At 34.3% G+C, this 19,268-nt stretch overlaps 1 long non-coding RNA gene across 1 annotated transcript in view; it reads left to right on the top strand.

Moving 5' to 3' along the window:
* The window catches only part of LOC141419700 (uncharacterized), a 102,748-nt gene extending 87,315 nt beyond the window's left edge, over positions 1 to 15,433 (top strand). The window contains exons 5-6 of the long non-coding RNA XR_012444323.1: positions 12,867 to 12,982; positions 15,323 to 15,433. This is a non-coding gene — a long non-coding RNA (uncharacterized lncRNA). The remainder of the gene's footprint in view (positions 1 to 12,866; positions 12,983 to 15,322) is intronic.
* The last annotated feature ends 3,835 nt before the right edge of the window (positions 15,434 to 19,268 follow it).

The following is a 19,268-nucleotide window of genomic DNA, read 5'->3' as shown; positions in this document are numbered from 1 at the left end:
ATACAAATATTATGTCATTTAAATAATTGCTAAAAACCAGATTGGGATTTTCATATGCATACCTTTAAATTTATGATATAATCCAAAGACAATGGACATTATGAAAAAATAATGTGGTCTTTTTACAACCTTTTAATAAATAAATATGTAACATTTAATTTTTAGGTAATTAAAATTATATAGAAAACAAGATAAGATTTCATTGCATATAATTACACAAGTTCTAAAAATTGTTACTTTTTCTCATTATTTGCATTTATTTTTATTGTTCTGATGGGGGTACATTGTGACATTTACATTCTTAATACATACCAAATATTTCATAGTTGAACTCTCCCCTTCCATCATTCTTTTTATCCCCTCTCCCCCCATTCCTAGAATAGTTTCAACAGATATCATTTTTCTATTTACAAATATGTGTACATAGTATTTGCAGCATATTTACCCTTTTATACCCTTTCCACATCTCTTCCCCTTCCCACTGGTACCATCCCCCTAGACAGGAACTTTCCTGCCCTCTTTTTTGTTGTTTATTCATTTATTCTTATGTGTATACATTGTTTGGACCAACTCCCCACTGACCCCCAACCCATCTCCCTCCCCGCTCAATGCCCTCACTTCCAGGCAGAACATGTTCTTCCCTCTTCTCCAATTTTGATGAAGAGAAAACATAAGACATAATAAGAAAGACAGCATTTTTGCTAGCTTGAGATAAATATAGCTATACAGAGAGATTCCTAGCATTGCTTACATGCACATGAGTATTACAATCTGAATTTTTTCATCTGTACCAGACCTCTTCACTACTCCCTAGTCACCTTCCCATAGTGACCTCTGTCACTATAAGATTTCTTTATTAGCTCCTCTACAGTGGATATATCAAACACTTTCAAGTTTTAGGTTTCCTTCCCTTTCCCACTTAATTCCCATTCACATCCTTTGTTAAGTTTAATCCTAGGTATTTGATTTTTTTGAGGCTATTGTATATTGTTTTCATATATTCTTTCTCAATGTGTTTATTGTTAGTGTATAGAAAGGCTACTGATTTTTGTAATTTGATTTTGTATCCTGCTACATTGCTGAAGCTGTTTATGTTGTCTAGGAGTTTTGGGATATAGTTTTTTTGGGGTCTTTAAGGATCATGTCATCTGTAATAGGGATACTTTGACAGTTTCTTTACCTATTTGTGTTCCTTTTATTACTTCTTCCTGCCTTATCGCTCTGGCTAGGAATTCCAGGACTATGTTGAATAGGAGTGAGGAGAGTGGGCACCCTTGTCTTGTTACTGATTTTAGGGGAAATGGTTTCAGGTTTTCTCCATTAAGTATGATGTTGACTATATGTTTTTCATTTATAGCCTTTATAATACTGAGGTACATTCCTTCTATTCCTAGTTTTATTAAAGTTTGTATCATGAAGTACTGTTGAATCTTATCAAAGGCTTTCTCTACATCTATTGAGATGATCAAGTGGGTTTTGTCTTTACTTCAAATAATGTGCTGTATTACATTTATTCATTTGCATATGTTGAACCACCCCTGCATCCCTGAGATGAAGCCGACTTGATCACTGAATGATCTTTCTGACATGTTGTTGGATTCTGTTTGCCATTAATTTATTGAGGATTTTTGCATCGATCTTCATTAAGGAGATTTTCCCATAGTTCTTCTTTTTGGATATGTCTTTGTCTGGTTGTGGGATGAATAACACTGGGATGTAGCAATACTGTGGGATGAGTGTAATACTGGCTTCATAGAATAAGTTAGGGAGTGTTCCTTCCCTTTCTATTTTGTGGAATAGTTTAAGGAGAGTTGGTGTTAGTTCTTCTTTAAAGGTCTGGTAGAGCTCAGGTGAGAATCCTGGACTTTTCTTTTTTGGGAGATGCTTTATTGATGCATCGATTTCATTTCATGTTATAGATCTGTTTAAGTGGTTAATATCCTCTTGGTTTAGTTTTGGATGGTCATAAGTACCTAGAAATTTGTCCATTTCTTCAAGATTTTCAATTTATTAGAATATAGGTTCTCAAATCTCTTATGATTCCTTGGATTTCCTTGTTTGGTTATCTCTCCTTTTATGTTTCTGATTTTACTGCTGTGGGTCTTTTCCTTCCTCATTTAAGCCAGATTTTCCAGAGGTTTGTCAATCTTGTTTATTTTTTTCAAAGAACCAGCTTTCTGTTTCATTAATACTTTGTATTTTTTTTTTGGGTGTCTATTTCATTAATTTTGGCCCTTATTTTTATTATTTCTCTCCTTCTGTTTGATTTGGGTTTTGCTTGTTCTTGCTTTTCTAAGAGTTTGAGATGTAGTATTATATCACTTATTTGTGATCTTTCTGTCCTTTTAATATACACACTCATGGTTATAAACTTTCCTCTTAGGACTGCCTTTGCTGTGCCACATAGGTTCTGGTATGTCATGTTTTTATTATCATTAACTTCCAGGAACATTTTTATTCCTTTTTTATTTCATCTATGATCCACTGATCATTGAGTAATGTGTTATTCAGCTGTTGTTTGTGTTGTTGAATTCTAGTTTTAATGCATTGTGATCAGGTAGAATGCAGGGGATTATTTCTGTTTTCTTATATTTGCTGAGACTTGCTTTGTGCCCTAAGATATGATCAATTTTTGAGAAAGCTCCACGGGCTGCTGAGAAGAATGTGTATTGTGCAGATGTTAGACAGAAACATTCTGTAGACATCAGAATATTTGTTGGTTTTGGTCACCTGTTTTTCTTCCCCTTGATTTAATTTTTGTGTTGTGGCTGTCTTGGCTGTTAGCTAGGTTAGTGTGCTATTCCTGCTCCTGGTCTGGAGGTGTAATTTAGCAATAACTAAGTGACAGGTTCAATACCCAACCAGTTGTTTGCATCTTATATAGAAGACCCTTTGGTGATAATATCTATAAACAGTAGGAGTTGGGGGGGTTAACATCTGTTAGGCTAGCAATAGAAATTTGGGGAATTGTCTAGGGTGGCACTTAAAGGGGAAGTGGGAAGTGCGGTGGGTGAGTGGGTAAGTGGTGTGGGGGCTGGTGAGTTTTGTGGACCTTGTGTACATTTGGGCGTATTTCTGTTGTTATAGTGTAGGGTGCTTGTGTCAGGGAATGCAGGGGGTTGGAGTTATGTAAAGTTGGTATAGTAGGTTGGTCAGCAGGTGGTGAGTGGGTAGCAGGGAAGGATACTCTGTTCTGTTCATTGACACACATGCAGGTTTGGAGGTGGCAGTGGTGAGAAATGGCACCAAATTTTCTCAGTGCCTGGTGTGGGGAGGCTTTCCATGGGCTAGGGATTCAGGATGTCCTTTTCTGCCCTCTTGTTCTCTGATTTTGTAAAACAAAAAGTACTATTTTTGTTTCTTTAAGATAGTTACACAGGGGGTTTCCTCATAAAATTTCCATGTATATGTGTATTATAAACAGGTTCATCTCTATTTTTCTTTTTTCTACCTTCGTCCCTTTCTTATGATGATTTCAACAGGTTTAAAATTTCTATATTTATTCTTGTATAAGAAGTACATCAAACATATTCACCTTCTAACTTCCTTCTTTTATCCTGTCTCCCTCATATATGACCTCCCTTTAACATGAACTATTTGTCATAATATTGCTTGTATTTGTATTAGGTCTATATTCCCCATATGAGGGAAAATGAGGCTTTTGGCTTTCTGAACCTGGTTAACTTAACTAAAGATTATGTTCACCAGTTCCATCCATTTACCTGGGAACAACAGAATGTTATTCTTCTTTATAGTTAAATAAAATTCCATTGTGTATAAATACCATATTTTCTTAATCCATTCATTAGTAGTAGAGTATCTTGGCTATTTCCATAGCTTACTTATTATGAATAATGTTATAATCAACATGCAGATGCCTTTATTGTAACCTTATTTACATTCCTTTAGCTATATCCCTCGGAGTGGTATTGCTGAATCATATGGCAGTTCTATTTTTACTTTTTTGAGGAGCCTCCATAGTATTTTCCATAGTGTTTGTATAAATTTTCATTCCCACCAATAGTATATGAGTATTAGTATGAGTAATAGTATTTTTCCCCACATCCTCACCAATATTTGTTGTATATACTTTTTTGTGAAATATATAATTGACAAGTCCATAACAAATATGTAATAGAGCTATTAGGATTGTGATTTGTGCATTCAAATAATCAATGTTCTAACCTCACTTGACCATTCATTTGTTATATGACCATATGCAAGTTGCTTTTCTTAAATGAATCTTTCCTTAAGAATTAAATCATATTCTGCATAAAATTTTGCATATAGTAAATATTCAGTACCATTACTTATTATTATTACTAACCACATTATCCTTAAGTTATACTTAAGAATTACTAAACTGTTTTGTAAAGTCTTGACTTATCTGGCTTCCACCTATCCTTTAATAAAATAAATGGGAATTATTATGTAACAGAAAAGAATTAGATTTGTATTATACAAAGCAGAAAATTTAAACCATGTGGTGGCTTGAAAAGGTTCTCCATTCTAAATTACAGAATATAGGGTTCAAAGGGCAGTAAATGTACTAGAAGAGCTTTTGAATAAATTTTGACTTAATCTCTTGATTACAAAATTAGACCATGCCAAAAATTTTGGAAGGAAGCCCATTGTGAAGTTACAACTTGGAGATAAAATTTCTTGGACCCAGATTCATTTTAATTTTAATACTTTTTGGTTCTTTGCCTGTGCTAATATTATTTTGAGTGACATTCCATCTTAAATTGGCATTTATGGTATCTAATTTTATTTGCTTCTAGGTGAGTTCTTAGATGAAGTGAATCCCTGTGGCTTCTGGAGGCTAATCACAAGTCATCTGAATTTATTAACAAATCCGTGATCTGAAGTAAATGACCCAATAGCTTAATGTGATAGTTATTTGATATGTTTTGACTATCATTAACCTAAAGTGCCACATCTTGGGAAGCACCAATTTCTCCTAGTATTAATATTGTATTTCCATAAAATGCATCATTTTATAGGATCTGGTTCAGAAATGCATTGTTCTTCTATCTCTATGATCCAATTAGACTATAAGTTACATGCTGGGCTGCTTTTTGTTGCTTGGGATACTAGTATCCCAAGGTTGTTTTCTCACTGCTAATGGAAGCCTTAGTGGCTTCCTAATTTGTTCCTCCCAAAGTTTCCAGGCCATGTTTTGAAAATATGTTTAAGTCTTTTATCTTTTTTTCCTTTATTGTGCTGGGTAAGGGTACACTGTGGCATTTACAAAGGTTCTTAAAATGTTTCAAATATATCATATTGAAATTAAACCACTCCACTGTTCTCCTTTATCCCCTCCTCCTCCAATTTCTGGAATAGTTTCAACAGGTATCATTTTTGCATTTACATGCATGTGTACACATTTTTTCATCCTCCTACCCTCTTTCCCTGTCACCTCCCCCCTCCCACTGGTGCAAGCCCTCATCCCTGGGCAGGACTTGTTCTGCCCTCCTGTTCTCTGATTTTGTTGAAGAAAAAAGAGAAAAAAGAAAAAGAACAGTGAAACATTTTAGCTTGTTTGAGATAAATTCCTACACAGGGAATTTCCTTATGGCATTTCCATTTATATGCGTATTATAACGCAAATCGGTTTAACTCCTGTAATTTTCTTCATTCTACCCTAGTCCCTTTCTTATGGTGGTTTCAGTCCATTAAAGATTTCCATATTCATTCTTGAATAGACAGTATATGACCATATTCATGTTCTTAGTTTAGGTATTTATAGCAAATGGTTGTTAACACATCATTTGTAGAATAGAGAAGTGGAACACCACAATCTGCTGGTGGAAAGAGATTTTCATTTACTACTTTGCTATTAATAAGAAAGGATCTAAATGGCTTCTCAGAAAATTAAGTGCGTATTATTCAAGTTACAATATGTATGGAGTTTATACAATCTTCTACACACAAAAAAGTTCCATGTTTGAAAGAATGAAAAGGTTATCTGTGGAATTATAAATGGTATTTAAGTGGGCATTATGTATGTATGTTTTCATATATATATTCATATATATATATGAAAACATATATATATACATATATACAGACTTTAACAATGATATGGTTTTCCATACACCAGTCCTTTATGATTAATTACAGTTGTATAAATGATTCTATAGCTTAAAAACTTAAAAATGCAGAGGAAATGTCTTATAGTTCAAAAAAATCAGAAGTGTTAGATCATTTAAAATTATATTTAGAATGCTTTGCTGACTTAGTTAGCAATTCAATATGGATAAATTCTTGTGGCCAAATGTATGCATCTTTTATAAATCACCATGAAATCATTTGAATTATTTTGCATCCTAGGTATATGAAGGATTCCAGCAAGGATTCTGGTAACTAAATGTAGATAAATCATGTTTTCATACAGAGCGAAGAATTTAGGTGAGAACATATAATGATAGCATCACTGGTAACTTATTCAAATAACATATTTTATTTTTTCATTTATTTAATTTCTTATGACATGCCTTTTATGTGCCTGTTCTTGATATTTTTAGATCAAGGAAAACTCCAGGAAATTTTTATGGATTTTATTTTCCAAAACAGGGTGTTTCAAGAAGGCACCAAAGGCTCCAAAAACCTCAAGATTTCAAGTAGAGAAACCCTAAAGTACTTCTAGCATGTGCACCCGTAAGAAGGCATTAAGAGCTGGGTATGGTATTGCATGCCTGTTACACTAGCAGTTGGGAGGCTGAGGCAGGAGCATCATGAGTTCAAATCCCTCCTGAGTTACATAGTTAGACCAGGTCTTAAAAAAACCAAAAGTAATTAAACCTGTTGAAAACAGTGGGTTGAAGTATAATAGGGGAAAATGTCACGTACACAGGTAGTACACACAACTTGCTTAACAAATGTAGCTATGAAAAGGAAAAAATGAGACACTGACTAACAGATCCAGGAAAAAGTTACCTGGAAAGATTGTAGGGTGGTAGAAACCATGTAGATTGAGGAAATTTGATATAGTAGAACTCCTGATTCTCCTTTAGTAAGAAAAAAATGCTAAGAGATATATAGTAGATTCTCAAGATTTCAAATATAATACCTCTTGTCTCCAATGCATATTAGCCAAATTTGGTTCTAATGATTAGCAAGATCAATCACTAAACTTTCTTGTGTCTTCTGATTTATTGGCATGGAAACCCTCAAATGATCAGGTGTTAGTCATAGTTTCCAATACAATAAAACCTTCAGTGGCTAACCACAATGAAATATTCACTAGCCCTCATCTCTATCCTGAAGAGCCAGAATTTCTGTCTCAATTTGAGTTTGTGAATGTGCAAAGCAGTAAATTTACAGGTAGTTTTTGGAAGTAATGCTGGTGGGGTCACATGTATTTTCACTGTGTTGTTTCTTAGCATATTTATTCTTTTACTGAGACATGTCACCATATATCAGCATATACCATTATTATGATAGTTAAGTGCATACTCCATATTAATTGTATGATTCCAGTTCAATACATATAGTACAGTCAATGCATGCACTTCAACCTGGAGGACAACACTCCAAAATCTAGATTCTCATCCTAAACAGGTGACTTTAACTAAGTCATGAGTATTTCAACTATTATACTATTTGTTCAGGCAAGCAAGTTTTTGGTAATAAGACCATGATAACAAGAGCAGTAAATGCCATGGACATTAGCCTATTTTTATACCATCTGTGTCTCCTTTTGTCCAAGATAATGTTGAATAGTGTACTATGTCAATGGATAAAGAATTACATCAACTATTGTATAGTGATGCTTTTACATGAAGTCAAATAAGAAAGATAAATTTCATTTCTATGTTATGTATGTATTTTGAAAAAAAAATAATTGCTAATCTTTCTAAGGAAGAGATGTTCTGATATAGTCACCCTATCCCCAGGTGTCCAGCTGGACTTCTTAACCAAGAGTATGTTTTATCAAAGACCCAGTAATGTTATCTGATTCCCACAGATTGGACTTTTAGCAGCAACTGAAACTACTACATCAGCTATGCTCAAGGAAATCTAATGTGTTAGGAATAATTTAAAACCTACATCTTCATTTTCATGGCCAAATACTCATTGTGGAAACTGATAGTGAAGGAAAGTAGAATAAATCATACTGTTCACCTGCCTGTTGATTAATTATTCCATAGTGGAATCTTTTGGTTGGAATGAAATATCCCATAATGAATTATTTCTGGTTGGAATTAAGTGGGATACAAAATTTAGCTTGCCATGTTCCCAGTCCCACAAATCCATTAATATTCTGTGAACTAGGCTACTTCACCCAACATTTGAATTCCCTCTACTTTGAATTGAAGGAGAAGCACAGGTAGAGCAAAGGTGGGGACTATGAGACTTTGTGTTACTCAGAGATCTGTCTTGTCACTTCTCGCAAGAGAGAAATGTTTTATTTCCAACTTACAAAGGATGGTGACTACTGTACCATACCTAATCCCTCAAAACAGGGATAAACCTTTAGTTTTCTAGAAAGAGAGTAAACATTTTAAAGCTTGAAGGCTATAAGTAGTCATGACTACAAAATTGGTATTATAGGGGTAAAGTAGCCATATACAATGAATAACTCATATATATGACTGAGTTCTAATATTTTATTTGCACACATTCTGAATTTTGCTCACAGGGCTATATACCCACCAAAGACTAAGTCTCTTTCTAGTAGTAGAATGTGAGAAATTTTTCCCTTTTTTTTCCTTATTCATATATCCATATGTGCATACGTTGTTTGGGTCATTGCTCCCACCTGCCCCCTCCCTCTCCTCCTATTCCCCTTGCTTCCAGGCAGAACCAGTTCTGCCCTTTTCTCCAATTTTGTTAAAGAGAAAACATAACCAATAATAAGAAAGACAAAGCATTTTTGGTAGTTGAAATAAGGATAGCTACACAGAGATTCCTAGCATTGCTTCCGTGCACAAGTGTATTACAACCTGAATTCATTCATTTCTACCTGACCTCTTCACTACTTCCAGTCACCTACACATATTGGCCTCTGTCATTTTAGGGTTAATGTATTAGCTCCTCTGCAGTGGGGACATCAACCACTTTCGAGTTTTGGGTTTCCTACTTATCCCCATTCATCCCATATGTGCTCTCCCCTTAGTGTGTGACCCAAGTCCAACAACATTACTGCCTTTGCCCTAGATCTAAAGTCCTCATATGACAGAAAACATATGATTTTTGGTCTTCTGAGCCTGGCTAACCTCGCTCAGGATCCAGTTCCATCCATTTACTTGTGAATGATAAGATTTCATTCTTCTTCATGGCTGAGTAAAACTCCATTGTGTATAAACACCACATTTTTTAATCCATTCTCAGTAGTGGGGCATCTTGGCTGTTTCCATAACTTGGCTATTGTGAATAGCGCTGCAATAAACATGAGGGTGCAGGTACCTATGGAGTAACCTGAGATGCTTTCCTTTGGGTATGTTCCCTAGAAGTGGAATTGTTGGATCATATGGCAGACCTATGTTTAGATTTTAAGAAGCCTCCATATTGCTTTCCAGAGTGGTTGAACTAGATTGCATTCCCACCAGCAGTGTACAAGGGTTTGTTTTCCCCCACATCCTTGCCAACATCTGTTGGTGGTGGTGTTTTTGATGATAGCTATTCTAACAGGAGTGAGGTGGAATCTTAGTGTGGTTTTGATTTGCATTTCCTTTATGGCCAGAGATGGTGAGCATTTTTTCATGTGTTTTTTTGGCCATTTAAATTACTTCTTTTGAAAAAGTTCTGTTTAGTTCAGTTGCCCATTTCTTTATTGTTTCTTTGATTTTGGGAGAGTTTATTTAGTTTTTTTTAGCTTCCTGTATATTCTATCAGTCCTTTGTCTGAAGTATAGCTGGCAAATGTTTTCTCCCACTCTGTGGGTAGTCTCTTCAGTCTAGAGACCATTTCTTTTGTTGTGCAGAAGCTTTTTAATTTTATGTAGTCCAATTTTTCCATCCTTTCTCTTAGTTGCTGAGCTGCTGGGGTTCTATTAAGGAAGTCCTTGCCTATACCTATTGCTTCCAGAGTATTCCCTGCTCTTTCCTGTACTAACTTCAGAGTTTCAGGTCTGATATTAGAGTTCTACTAGTACAGGGTGATAAACATGAATCTAGTTTCAGTTTTTTGCAGACAGATAACCACTTTTCTCAGCAACAGTTGTTGAAAAGGCTGCCTTTTCTCCATTGTATTTCTTTGGCACCTTTGTCAAAAATAACGTGGGTATAATTGTGTGGATTCATATCCAAGTTCTCTATTCTGTTCCACTGATCTTCATATCTGTTTTTGTGCCTGTACCATGCTGTTTTTATTGCTATTGATTTATATTATAGTTTGAAATAAGGTATTGTGATACCTCCAGCATTGCTCTTTTTGCTGAGTATTGCCTTGGCTATTCGTGGTCTCTTGTGTTTCCAAGTGAACTTTAGGATAGATTTTTCAATCTCTGTGATGAATATCCTTGGGATTTTGATGGGAATTTCATTAAACATGTAGATTGTTTTTTGTAGTATGGCCATTTTTACTATGTTGATTCTAGCAATTCATGAGCATGGGAGATCTTTCCACCTTCTGTAGTCTTCTTTGATCTCTTTCTTCAGGGGTTCATAGTTCTTCTTGTAGAGATCATTCACATCTTTTGTTAAGTTTACTCCTAGGTATTTGATTTTTTTTAGGCTATTGTAAATGGAATTGTTTCCATATATTCTTTCTCAATTTGTTCATTGTTGGTGTATAGAAAAGCTAATGATTTTTGTACATTGATTTTGTATCTTGCCACCTTGCTGTAGCTGTTTATGGTGTCTAGGACTTTTTGGGTAGAGTTTTTTGGGTCTTCAAGATATAGGATCATGTCTCCTGCAAATAGTGATATTTTGACAGTTTTTTCACCTATTTGTATTCCTTTTATTTGTTCTTCTTGCCTAATTGATCTGATTAGGAATTCCAGTACTATGTTGAATATGGGTGGGGAGAGTGTGCACCCTTGTCTCACTCCGGATTTTAGGGGAAATGGTTTCAGTTTTTCTCCATTAAGTATGATGTTGGCTATATGTTTGTCCTATACAGCCTTTACAATGTTGAGGTACATTCTTTCTATTTCTACTTTTCTTTGAGCTCTTATCATGAAGTGGTGTTGGATCTTATCTAAGGATTTTTCTGCATCTACTGAGATGATCAAGTGGTTTTTGTCTTTGCTTCTATTAGTGTGCTGTATTACATTTATAGATTTGTGTATGTTGAACCACCCCTGCGTTCCTGGGATGAAGCCAACTTGGTCATGGTGAATGATCTTTCTGATAGGTTGTTAGATTCAGTTTGCCATTATTTTATTGAGGATTTTAGGATTGCTGTTCATTAAGGAGATTGGCCTATAGTTCTCCTTTTTGGAGGTGTCTGTCTGGTTTTGGGTTGAGTTTAATACTGGCTTCATAAAATGAGTTGGGTAGTTTTCCTTTCCTTGGAATGTGGGAAATTAAACTTTCTTTTTCCTTAGAAGTAATGTTATAGCATATCATAGACCACTTGACCACCTGACATACTAATATAGGCTGATTGTTTTTCCTTTTGTTCATATGTGCATACAATGTTTGGGTCATTTCTCCCCCTTCCCCCACCCCCTTCCTTATCTACCATGCCCCCTCCCTCTCACTACCAGGCAGAAACTATTTTGCCCTTATCTCTAATTTTGTTGAAAAGAGGGTATAAGCAATAATAGAAAGGACCAAGGGTTTTTGCTAGTTGAGAGAAAGATAGCTATACAGGGAGTTGAGTCGCATTGTTTTCCTGTACATGTGTGTTACCTTCTAAATTAATTCTTCTCAAACTAACCTTTTCTCTAGTTCCTGGTCTCCTTCTCCTATTTGCCTCTGTCACTTTAAAGTATCTGCATTAGTTTCTCTGCATTGAGGACAAAAATTGCTATCTAGTTTTTTGGGTGCTGAATTTTTGAAGTGATGCATTTAACATTCTGTGGAATATAGAGTATTAGTAGTTAATACTCACCAGATATGATTAACATGATGTCATTAGGGAAAATTTCTTGATATTTTGTAGAACACTTCATGCATTTTAAAATGCAATACGAAGTCATTATTTTATTTAAAAAGTCAACTAGTTTACTTGGCTATATCTAGTTTTATTCATCTGTTTAGTTATTTAGATGAACAACTGGTCATCATTTATCCAGTGGGAATACTCTTTAACTCACATTTTTGAACTCTTTAGCATGAAAATAATGAAATTGTAGTCCCTTTTGACTGTTACATAACTTGTGGCAGTTTTTTTTAAAGATAAACCAAGAGGAAGGATTCTTTATTCTAAGCTTAATATAATTTTTGCCAAATGTGAATTGTCTAGACTACAAATTTCCCTGATAGTAATTCAGCATATTATTTTATCCTTGTGAAAAACAGCATAAGGATCATATGAACAACCCTATACTTGTAACAGCATAAACTGTTTTGACATCTCTAAAGATACCAATGGCATGTAACAAAACCTCCAGTCAGGTTGTTTTGCAATCAAGTTTTGGAGCCTAATCCGGCTTTACTTTGCAAGGAACATCTCCTTTAGAACTATAGAGTAATGCACTTGATTAAGTATTAATTACCAGTCTAACCTGACCAATTTCTCTAAATTGGCCCCTTCTGTCCTATTCTTGTCTCAAATCATCCATGTGATATGGAAGTAAATAGATGTTCTGGCACACACACCCTTTTACTTTCCCTAAATGTTGCAAGGTATTAATGGTTAAACTGTGCCCTCCCCACCAAAGAAAGATATCTCAGAGTACTAACCCTTAGTTCCTTAGAATGTAACCTTAAATGGGCATTTATCTAATAGATTCGCTTCCTTGTACACAGATAAATTTGGATACCAAGACACAGGGAGCGAATGCAATAAGAAGATGAAGGCAGAGATGAGGATGATGTTTCTACAAGCCAAAATACACCCAAGAATGCCAGAAAAGCACTAGAAGGTAGGGGAGAATCCTGGAAGAAATTCTTCCTCACAACTGTCCAAAGGCAATAATTTAAGTACATCTTAATCTCAGGATTATAGCCTCTGGAACAATGAATGAATAAGGAAACATATATCCCAAGTACTCTCTTTAAGCCACCCAGTGTGTACTCTGTTTAAGACAACTAATTTTTGATAATTTGTTACTGCAGCCCTAGGAAACTACTGTACAGGAAATCTCATTTTGTTTTTAAAATCTAACAAAGAAAAAAATGTTTTGCACTACCAGCGCTTAACAGATTATTTCATTTAAATACTTGTCTGACTAGAAAAAAAGTGTTTGTCATCTTAATGTAGCCCTTTAAAACCACAAAAACAGTATTATATTTTAACAGTTAGTATACTATTTTCTTGTTTTATTATGCTAAAAAGTTTTAAAACTCATTTGTTTTCATTTTTATGTATTAAAGTTTTCCTTTTCTGATAAAAAAGTAAAGTGAGCTTCACAGTCTTTTCAAAAAGTCTACTCATATTTAGGTTTTATTCATCTTTATTTTCTTTAATCATCCAGAAACGCTGAATATCTCTGAGTCTCGGGGATTATTTTTCCATATTGCTACCAGTCTATAAATTTATCCCTTTGATTCCTTTAAATCATGAGGTAAAAATTTCAGATTTACCAACTCATGTAAGGACCTTTTGCAGAGTCTTTCTCTTGAATACAATCCATGAAAAGCAACATTTGGCTGGTATCAGTATTTCATAAGTGTCTCCACCTATAGGTGGGAAGCTTTAATACTCAAAAACAATTTTGAACTTCATAGCTGCCTTCTTAGTGATGAAAGAAAAAAAAAGGGGGGGTGATGAAAGATTCTGATTCAGACTACTTTCTGTAAAGAGAACACAAGAAATGTTTCACTAAAGGGTGGGAGTGTGTTACACACTCCTTGCTATTACTTTTTCTGAGGCAGAAATCATGGACCATGCTAAAATATAGTGACTATTCCTTTTATCTTATTTCACCTAAAAAGACATAGGTCTCTTTGTTCTCTACATGGAAATATTCATATTATAGATAAACTGAATCTGGATTTCAAAGCTGCAAAAAAACTTTTTAAATTTCAATTATTTTTGGTCAATGTAAATATGCACCTTTAAGGACCTAACAATTTTTATTGTTAGTCAATGTAGATACATAACTCTAAGGACATAGTAAATTTTATTAAGAAAAGTAATTCACATTTATTATTCAAATCAGTTGACACCAAAAGGGTTATTATTTGCAATGTCAGAAATTTAAGGCAGTGTGCCTAAGAAAAGAAAAGAAGTTTACAAGTTTTAATCTGTCATTTTTCTAAATAAACAGAATCATTTATATACCAGGAGCTAAGATATGTATGAAAAAACCTATGTTTAAATTTATTATGTATAGTTTAGAAACAATTTATTTTTTCCTCAATATTTTCACTAATTTCTGACAGTCTGATATAATATCAATTTTGTTTTGTTGTACTTGTAATTAGCTTATCAGGGTTCATTATTTTCAAGAAATCATTACATTTATTTATGGCTTCAGGAAAGCCTTTTCAGTTTTTGCTAACTTAATGCCAAAGGTCTTTGGAAATGCTTTAATATTTTGTGCTGCTTGATCTTATCTAGAAACACAAATAAGTCACTATTTATTAAGTACTTACTATATTCCTATCATGTAACATATATTTTCCTATGATTCCTTATACTAGCATTGTGAATAGATAGTGGATTTATTCCTATTTGACAGATAAGAAAAATAAGTCACAGAGAAGTTAAGTAATATGCCCAAGTTTATTTATTTTGTTTTAAATGTGATCTTATTTTTTGAATTAGCATAAAGTAATGAGTGGCTTTCATTGTGATAATTCCACAGATATATACATGCACAATGTATTTTGAACAAACTCATCCCCTCCACTGTATTCCCAGACCTCTCCTAACTATTCTTCCCTCTTTTCAAACAGTGTTTTCATGAGTTGAGTTTTCTTATGTTTTCGTCATATGTCATATGTGTGCATATATATATATGTATATGTATATATATGTATGTGTGTAATGAATTTCAATCCTCTTTACCCTCTCAGTATTCTTTCCTTTCCCCTTCTCCTTCCCACTGCTTCCTACTCCAAATGAGCCCCCTTTTTTACATTAATGCCCCATTATTATTCTTAGGTCTACATCCCAGAAATGAGTGAAAACATGAGACATTTTGCTTTTTGAGCTCAGTTTATCTCCCTCAACATAATGATCCCCAGTTCCATCCATTCTACTGCAAATGTCCAAATTCATAAATTCTCTGTGTAATTTCAATATCCATGCCTTCTAGAATCAGACATTTGGGATTCAAAATCTCCTGTTGTGTTACCTGGATGAATAAACTTCCAGAAGCTACTTTATTTCTTTAGTTCTCAAATTCTTCATCTGTGAATGGGACAGGTGAGTAGTCTACATAACTAAATAAGACAAGTGAGGGTTAATATAATGCCAGATCCACAGAAAATGCTCATGGAATTTCACCTATTGTTATTAAACTACCTAGTTATTCATGTTCCGTGATTTCATAAGAATCTCTCTACAGAGTACTTGCTGCATGACAATGCATTCTATCATCATATTTAACTCCAATTACGTTTTTTTCTTTTTAAGCTAATTCCTAAATAACTCCAGGATTTTTCCCATTAACAGTGTGTTATTTTATAGTATAAAGATTAAAAATTAGTGTTAAACAATTACATCTGCTCCCTTGGAGTAGTAGGTAGACTTAAGCAGCCAGATCTAATTCTTCAGCACCCACACAGTTGAACTTTTAGTCTGTATTAAGGTTCTTGGTGGAAGTCCCATTTTAATTATTTGCTTTTTGTCTTCAGCTTGATTTGGATAAATGTATTTCCTTAATATTGCATTTAACATGATTAAACAACATTTTTATCCTGTTCTCTTAGGACACAGATATTTTCCTTTGAGTTTTACTTCAACTGCTAAGACCCATGTGTACTCATTTAGCTGATTGGAATCAAAGGAAGAGTTTTTATTAGTTATCTGTAATTGCCTTATCCACACAAGACATTTTACTTTAAAAATTTTGCTCAATCTGTGCACATATAACATATACTTAAAATTTTAATTATAGTACAATATTGTCAACAGCATGTACATCCCCCAAACTCCCATATCATGCGCCATCCTGCATGACTGAAACTCTATACCCACAGAACAAATACATCCTCACTGCCTCTCTCCCAAGTTTCTGGTAGCCACCAATGTATTTTCTAGTTCTTTGTATTTGATTACTTTAGATGTCTACTTTAAGTGGAATCATTCAGTATTTGTCTTTCTATGAGTAGCTTATTTCACTTGGCATAATGTTGTCAATGATGATCAGTCTTGTGGTGTATGACAGCATTTTCTTCTTTCATACAGCTGAATAATATTCCATTTTATTTGTATACTACATTTAATTTGTCCAGTCATCCATACATAGACTTATAGGATACATGTACCTCTTGGCTCTTATGAATAAAGATATAATGTGCATGGGTGTGCAAATATCTCTGGGACACTCTTTTCATTTCTGTTGGATATATGACCAGAAATAAGATTGCTGGACCATATGGTCAATCTATTTTTAATTTTCCATAGGAGCTGCACCATTTTACTCTTCCAACAACAGTACAAAAGGGTTAAAGTTCTCTACCAATGAAATATATTCTATTTTCATTTAGTATTATTCATCTTGATAAGTATCAATTGATAACTTGTGGTTCTGAAGTTTTTTTCTGATTATTAGTGTTTTTGAACTTTTCATATGTTTATGATTTATATAGAAATGTCAATTGGAGTCATAACCCATTTTATAATTAGATTTTTTGTTATCAAATAGAGAGTTCTTTTATTTATTCTTGATATTAACTCCAGATATATTGTTTAGAGCCTTTTCATGCTCCTAATTGTTTATTTCAATGGGCAAAAGATTTTCTGTTTGGTGTTGTCCAAGGGACTTAGATTTGCTTTGCTTGCCTGTGCTTTTCATGTCATATTTAAGAAATCATTGGAAAAGTATTCAAGATTATATTTTGCAGATTCCCCACACTTTCTTGGGTTTTCATGAATCTGAAACAAAACCATAAGATTTGTAGCTCAGAGAGATGTAACAGTAAACATAGAGTTAGAAATCAGAGGAAAATCAGAAATAATAAACTTTAGATTTATACAAGCAGCAGCAAACCTCACTACACAACACTGAGCAAAATGGTACAGAAGGGAGAGCTTCTCCCTCTGCTCCTCTTTCTAATCAGGACTGCAAGCAAGAGTAAAAGGGAAGTCACAGAAAGATCCAAAGATCCATACTCATGCACCAGAGGGTACTGTACAATAAAAAGATGGAAGATCTACATGCAGCTACCAGACATCAGTAAAAGGGCCCTTTTGCACTTCCTAGTTCATTCAAAGAGACTTCTTAATCAAACCTTTCTAATGGAAAGAAGTACAAATGACAAATGTATACATGAAAAAATGTCCAACAACCTTAGCCATAAAGAAAACACAAATCAAACCTATATTGTGATTCCATCTCAGAATTGCTGACATGACGGACACAAATATAACTCACTGCTTGCTAGGATGTGTGAGGGGAGAGAACTCTTATAGACTGTTACTGTGAATATAAATTAATACAGCCACTATGGAAATTGGTACAGAGATTCTTCAGGAAGCTAATAGTAGAACTATTTTATGATACTGCTTCATCACTCCTTGGCATATATAGAAATGAATGTAAGTTAGCATGCAACAAAGACACCTGCACACCCGTGTTTATTGCAGCACTATTCATAATAGCCAAACCATGGAATCTACTAGGTACCCATCAACAGGTGAATGGATAAAGAATATGGTACATATACACAATAGAGTATTATTTAGCATTAAAGAAGAATGAAGTTATGTCATTGGTAGGAAAATAGATGGGACAATAGTTCATCATGTTAAGAAATTATGCCAGATTCAGAAAAGTAAATAACACATTTTTTCTCTCATATGTGGAATTTAAACCTAAAAACAATCAAACCAATGAGAAAACATGAACATACACCTGGAGCTATTTACTATTTTTTTTCTTTTGGAGGAGGGGAGAACTATAGGGACTTTGGAGGGGAACCACAGAGTGTGATGTGAGGGTAAATATCCTTGAAGCATATTGTATACATATACAAAAATATCATCATGAGATCCATTACTTTCTGAAAAAACAAATGAGATAGAAAAATAATCCTTGACAAAGCCATTGTCATGAAGCATTTTTCCTCTAGTTTCTTCCAAGCACTTTTATTTTCAGATCTCCTGTTTCAGTCTTTAATTCATATGCTTTAATTTTATATATTATGAGATAAGAATGCAATTTTCCTTTACTTGGTGATATCCAGTTTTTCAGAAGTATTTGTTGAGGAAACTATCTTTTTTTCATTATGTAACCTCATCATTCTTATTGAAAGTCATTTGACTACATTCAGAAGAATTCATTTCTGGGCTGTATTCTATTCCATTGTTTTGCAAGTCTGACTTTATGCCAATATCATACTGTTTTGATTGCTGTAAATTTGGAATATGTTTGCAAAACAAGATGTATGAGACCTCCTACTTTGTTCTGAGAGATCTTTTGGTCATCTAGAGTCCTTTGAGATTGCATGAAAATTTTAGGATTTTTTTTTACTATTTCTGTAGAGAGCTGCCATTGAAATTTTGATGGAAATTGCATTTTTTTGTGATACTGGAGCTTGAACTCAGGGCCTCACACTTGCCAAGCAGGTGCTCTACCATTTGAGCCACTCCACCAGTTGAAGATTGCATTTTATCTGTGCATAAATTTGGATATTATGGATATGTTAATATTAAGTCTTTCAGTTCATGAACATGTATTTCTTTTTTGAAAGTTTTCTTCTTAATTGTTTTTTGGTACTTGAGCTTGAACTTAGGGCCTTCACCTTGAGCCACTCCACCAGCCCTATTTTGTGTGTGTGTTTGTGTGTGTGTGTGTGAAGGGTTTTTTGAGATAAGGTCTTGGAACTATTTCCCGGGGCTGGCTTTGCACCATGATCCTCCTAATCTCTCCCTCCTGAGTAGGTAGGATTACAGGAGTAAGCCACTGGTGCCCAGCTGAAAGCTTTGCCTATTTTTTTCAGTGATATTTTTGCATTTTCAATGTCTTCCATCTACTTCATTTTATTCCTAAGCATTTATTTATTTAGCTAGTTCTGAGGTTTGAACTCAGGTTCTTG

The sequence above is a fragment of the Castor canadensis genome, chromosome X (genome assembly GCF_047511655.1).
Source record: "Castor canadensis chromosome X, mCasCan1.hap1v2, whole genome shotgun sequence".
Lineage (NCBI taxonomy): Eukaryota > Metazoa > Chordata > Mammalia > Rodentia > Castoridae > Castor > Castor canadensis.
The sequence above is the reverse complement of the archived record's forward strand: the minus strand, read 5'-3'. Positions and strand labels throughout refer to the sequence as shown.